The sequence below is a fragment of the Dermacentor silvarum genome, chromosome 1 (assembly GCF_013339745.2).
Source record: "Dermacentor silvarum isolate Dsil-2018 chromosome 1, BIME_Dsil_1.4, whole genome shotgun sequence".
NCBI classification, from domain to species: domain Eukaryota; kingdom Metazoa; phylum Arthropoda; class Arachnida; order Ixodida; family Ixodidae; genus Dermacentor; species Dermacentor silvarum.
This window is the reverse complement of record NC_051154.1, coordinates 22,428,264-22,434,263: the sequence shown is the minus strand read 5'-3', so window position 1 is coordinate 22,434,263 and position 6,000 is coordinate 22,428,264. Positions and strand designations below refer to the sequence as shown.

At 44.2% G+C, this 6,000-nt stretch overlaps 1 protein-coding gene across 2 annotated transcripts in view; it reads left to right on the top strand.

Moving 5' to 3' along the window:
• The first annotated feature begins 457 nt into the window (after positions 1–457).
• The window catches only part of LOC119458055 (myosin light chain kinase, smooth muscle-like), a 205,612-nt gene continuing 200,069 nt past the window's right edge, over positions 458–6,000 (top strand). For both annotated transcript variants that reach the window (XM_049665491.1, XM_049665492.1), the window contains exon 1: positions 458–593. The gene's annotated coding sequence lies outside the window, so the exon portion shown is untranslated. The remainder of the gene's footprint in view (positions 594–6,000) is intronic.

The window sequence follows — 6,000 nt, the reverse complement described above, 5'->3', positions numbered from 1 at the left end:
GCAAACTGAGGAAACTATATTTTTGAATAACGTTTTTTTTTTTTTTTGCTGTCTCATGCTTCCCTGACATTCTTTTATCGCCCCCCCCCCCTCCCCCTTTTGCCTTTACGAGAGGGTGATCGAGAACCATTTACCAGTTTTAAATGGAGGCACTCGACCGAAACGAGCTCGAGTGAGGCCCGTCAACAAAAGCGGGTGCCCATGTCACCCCGAGTCGGGCCACAGTGACCAGCTCCGGTGGGTAAAGAGGAGGAAGAGCGTCATCCTCTCCCCCTTCAGACCGTGAGCGTCACGAGTGCCCGGCCTAGTTTCTCGCCCGCTCCCCTCGCACACCTCTCGCAGCGGCGTGGTGCTTCGATGCAGCGCCGCTTTGGAGTCCCGCGCACGCGTGATGCGTGCCGCGCCGTCGTTTGTGCTGTTGCTGCGGTGAACGTCGCTGGCGCCACTCCCCGCCGTTGCGCGCACGCGCTCGCCAGATCGCTCCGGCAGGTTGGCTGTACCCCAGCGGTCGGCTTCTCCGCCAGTCTTGTCGGTTCCGCCAGCCGCCTCCACCGGTCGCCCACGCGCCGTTCCAGTCTCCCGAGAAAACACTGGTGAGCCCGCGGCTTACCTTCTCGTTACTTGGCCGAACACTTTTTTTATTTCCATGTCTCGATCCCTGCTCTTCTTTTTTTCTCCTTCAAGGACAAAAAGGAAAGTTCATTCGCCACGTGTCTTCTGACTCTGTGAACTACGTCACTTGTACCTTCGAAGTGTCGCGCCGTAAAATTAGAAAGTTTGAGTTTTGCTTGGGACCATGGGTTCATGACGTGAATGAGACATCAAATTCCTCGTGATATGCTTCCACTTGATGCGACTTCTTTCCCTCGTGGCCGTACCGTGGACAGTGTTCTTACGCTTGTCTTTTGTACTTGCGTTTTTCTTTTCGCTCTTCTCTATAAACCAACTAGCCAAAGAAACTTTTCGGATATTTCAGCTGCTGGGTGCTGGCTGTCAGCGACGCGTAGAGCAGTGTCAACGTTAGAGGTCCCGATAAAACAGGAACGTACAATTGGTCTATCTGTCAACACGTGAATTGTCGTACGTACCAGCAACTCAGCGCTGAAATGAAACCGAATGTGACTCAGCAGCTTACCCGGCTAAATATCGTCTTGTTTGTTGAGACGCTCTAAAATGCGTGGAAATGAGTAGAGCCATACACACACACCAGAGACAGTATTCACGAAACTTTGCGTGCGCAAGTAGTTTTCTTTTCTTTTCTTTTTTTTTTTTTTGTCGACACCATTGCTGTGACTTCGTTCGCTATCACAGTTGTTTGGAGCTCGTTCTTACGAACACTTTTTGTGCACGTAGGGTTTGTAAATCCAGGTCGAGTAACGTGCAGGTCACGACTGATTCGGTTGGCGCTGGGCGAATGCCCTTTTTAGCCCAGTTCGTGCAGATGCATTGGACACATTTCGTAGCGAGTGCTGGTTCTGGAGCTCCGATATCGTATATTTTGTTTATTTATTAGTTATTTTCATACTGCCAGACGCAGCAGAGCTGTTGAGACAAAATGGGAAGACAGAAGCAGAACAACTGGAGGAAGCAGTGGAAAATAAAGCCACCAAACAGCGGTTAAACGCTATACGCGGTCTTTGCTATAATTGCACTGCGCTTTCAGTTGGACATTATTTCGAGAACTTCTTACAAGCACGCGTGGTACACCGGAAAATGGGAGTGAAATCAGTTGGAATCTAAACGCATCGTGTCAAACAGAAGAGTCTTTTTTATTCCTTGCTTAATTTTTTTCTTTTCACCAAGAGTGCGGTCACTTTCTGAAGACAGCGCTGTCGTACTCCCGTTGCTTCATAAAGGCCAATAACATTTTGATGACGTCGCCAGTGGTGTCCAATTTCGGGAAACGAATGACCTTCGTCAGACGTGACTAAGGCCATTCTCTGACTGAAATGTTGTGTCATACATCTTCTACGCGAATATCGCTTGCCTAAAACATTGAGCTGTCGACGCAGAAACTACCGAAGAATAACCAAATTACAAGCACGCTCGAAAGGACGACACCAAACTGTTTTCGAGGTGCATTAGAAGCTTGTTCCACGCTGGGTAACATGTTTGTCACTTGCCTTGCATATAAGTGTTTATGTGATCCCTAACGTAGCGTTGCCCGTGAAAAAAAAAAATGCGATTGCATTACAGTTGGGATTATAAAAAAGTGGTTGCAAGGACAGAGTATCGCTTGTTCACTTATTCATTTTGCCCAACGTACTGCACAACAGCAAAATACCACTTTCATTAGCAGTTTTTAATGGTTAATAATTTATCGCAATAATCATTGCTAAGTAGCTTATCCCCCCCCCCCCCCAGCCCCGTCACCCTTGACCCCAGCAAGTACTTTCAATAAAGTTTTGTCTTTCTCTCTGTCTCCTTAATTACCGTAGAGTGCAATTATTGAAGTGTGCATTTGTTGAAGCTAGCATTTGTCTTTGAAACATAGTTTTCAAAACTTAAGATATTCTTAATGTTGGCGTCTAAGACGTGTCTCAGTGTTTGAACAAGGGATACCTCAGGCTGGAACCAATGTTTATTTAGACAAATGGACTTGTCTACGTCAGCCATCACGAAGACAAATTCTCTTGTAGAAACATTGGTTCGAACACAGCTGATCAATTCTGACCTCCTGTGAATCGCTGTGTTATCTGAACGTACGGGATAGATATTTCTTTTTTTCAAGTATATTTACCAGCGTTACTATCAGCAAAAGTTTATAATTGCACTCTGCGAGCATGTGACAAAATTGGATTTACACTTTCGTAATAAAAGAGAATTTCAAGTATGCAGAAGGCAGTACCGTACCACAGTGGAGCGCGAGAAAAAATAAAGCACATTAGCGGTGTGCGCTGAGACGACGTAAGAAAATCTTTTTTTAAATTTTCTTTTGCATATGTAATTTCATAATAGAAGATATGTGTAAATGACCATTCGTGAGGAAAGGAATAGGAAGAAAAAGAAAGCTCTACTTCTGTGAGTCAGTTCAGCGGCGGCGGACATAGGTTTCAAATGGTGGTTTCCATGACTTATCAGGAGTAACATAGGTATATGCAGTTCTCACTTTTTTCTAGTTGATTAATATTTTTCAAAGACAAATTTATGCGTAAATTCGAATGTGAAAACATTGCATATCTATCTAAAACTAAGAAATTCAAAGTTTCAAGAGAAATAATGAATTTTCGAGCTCTTTCTGCCCTTGAAGGGGCCCTGCGATTCCTATTTAATATTTTTGCAAAACGCCTCTTGCATGGACTTTTGAAAAGTGTTTTGTATTATCTGAGCTAGAAAGAAAGAGAATGAGAAAATGGTCTCCTCAGTATTTTTCTTTTCGTTACCAAAATTAAATTATATTATGAGGTTTTACGTGCCAGAACCACGATCTGATTATGAGGCACGCCGTAGTGGGAGACTCCGGAATAATTTGGACCACCTGGGGGTACTTTAACGCGTACCTAAATATAAGTACACGGGTGTTTTCGTATTTCGCCCCAATAGAAATGCAGCCGCCGTGGCCGGGATTCGATCCCGCGACCTCGTGCTTAGCAGCCCAACACCATAGCCACTAAGCAACCACGGTGGGTCGAGTTTCGTTATATTCAAGCACACTGCAAGCGGCGATGCATTACCGCGGAGGGGGATGATCAGCCCACTATCGCTTGTCTTTATGAATACATAAATATGTTTATGTTCTATCAGTGTTTTTATCAACACGTTGCCTGGAAGTGCCGTTTAGGGTCGTTTTCCGTTGATTAACTGTGTCGTACTGAAGTTATACTGAAAAAAACTTTGGTTTTTATTGCAATGAAGTTTCCCTCTCTCTCTATGTGTGCGCATTATAAATGTGCGCATATATGCAGAAGTGTATCATACTTTCTGACAATGAAACATGGAGCAGCCAGTATTTTATTAGCGCGCCAACATCTTCCACATCTGTCGATAGGAAACAAAAAACACTTGACCATATAAACATTTCCGCTTTGTCCTCTTTGCAAAGCGCTTCGTTGTGAACACGGGTCTTCGCGCTCCTCACAGCCGTTTGAATATTACTGCCAAGAGGCATACGGCGTCTTATCCTTGTTTTTTTTTTCTTTTTTTTTTACCTTAAGCATCGCCTTTCATGCCATTTATAGCTCGCTGAACGTGGCTTCCGCTCTTTGTTGCCGACACTGATTAGTCGCGGCTGGTAAATAAAGCTGGCCACTGGCGTGATTTAACGAAGGAATTTGAATAGCCTACGCATTCTCCCTTTACATGACACGGCACTCAAAAGAAATAATAATAATAATAAAAAGGAAAGAAAAGCTGCCAGAGGTTTAACAAAGTGACATGAAAGCACCAGTGTTCCTCAGATCGACGTTGTAGGTTCCAGTTCCCTACCGTAAGCAAATTCCGCCCACTTTTCCACGACAACATCCGGTAATTGCAAGAGTGTACTTTCATAGTTCGGAAGGCGGTAATATTGAGTACGCCACTCGAGCCCTTACAACGTTCATCTTTTTTAGGTTAGCTCTCTCGCGATTCCTCCCTTAGCCGGATCTGTTGCACGTCGGCTCTCCACGTTTTTATAAGCAGTGACTTGTCGGCGAATCTCGCCGTCAGTTGTTGCGCAACGCCCGTCCTTCCGGCGTCGTCTCCTTCGCTGATTATGCGATCGCGCCTGCGTAGAAATCGTTGTCCGCTGCCGACTTCGACACGTTTTCTCCGAGGACTGAGCGTATCGTGTTGCAAGAAGGAGTCGGCGCCTGCACTAACGATTTAGGAGACCCGGCTAAAATGAAATTGCCACTTGTCACACCACGGCCACGCGAGCGGGTCCTTGCTGATATTTGCTTTCCTTGGCTCGGACACTCGGACCCCGACTCGAAGGAAAACGAGCGAGGCACGGAATTATCTTTCAGTCAGTGCACAAACTTCCCGTTTTCCCGCGAGAGTTCGGTCTGTAAACACGCGGAATGTTTAGCTTGGATCAAAGTCTTCATTGGGCTAAGGAGTCTCAACTGATCCTTGACAAGCTACTGAGACAAAGCTTTTGTTTTACTTTTTGTTTCACTGTATTCAGTTGTCACAGGTATAAAATATCAATCGATATTGCATGGGGCTGGAACCCAGCGAGAACTCCAACTTCTTTCTTTCTTTCTAAAACAGAATTGCCGCGCGACTGGCAGCTCGAGGCACTTTGCGTGCATTTGCGGCTTCTTTCACGCTCGGAAAAACACTTTTATGTAGCACGTATTGAGCAACAGAAAGCTGTATCGGTAGTTTTTCATGTTGCTCTACAACTTTCTCATTGACACTTTGATAATTAGGACAGTACTTCTCGAGTTAGATAATTAATTACAATTACCTAATTAAATCTCAGTAACGAAAAAATTACTGGCGGCAACTCCACTGTACTGTAAACAATACACACTAGGTTTGCTTCGCGTAACGCCGTTCCTCTTTTTTAAAACCGTGCTGCGTGATAGCTGGGACACCCTGCATATATATAAAACATTATTCGATCAGTGCAGTCCATGACTTCTTGGCTTAAACGCATGTTTCTATCTGATATTACGTCACTCTTGTACGTAATATCATGTATTTTTGTGATTGTAGCCCACCAACAGTATTATAGGGCTGAAAATATGCAGCTTCAATATGCTAATTAATGCACACACATACACAACCCTAATTGTCTTCACAAGAAATCGAGGTAAAATTACCGAATGATAATTTGAAAAGCAATTCTTGTGCAGGTAAATAATATGTGAAGGGGTTGCAGAAGATGCATTGAAAGAGCCTGGCCCGATCGTTCCACTGTATACTGCACTTGGGCAAGGCTAATAAAAGTACGGAGGAAAGTAACGTTAAAGTAATGAATTACGTTTTAGAAATTGCTCACTTACTTTTGTGGGGTAGGAATTTGGTAACCGTAATCAATTACATTTTTGAAATAAGTAATTATAATTGTAA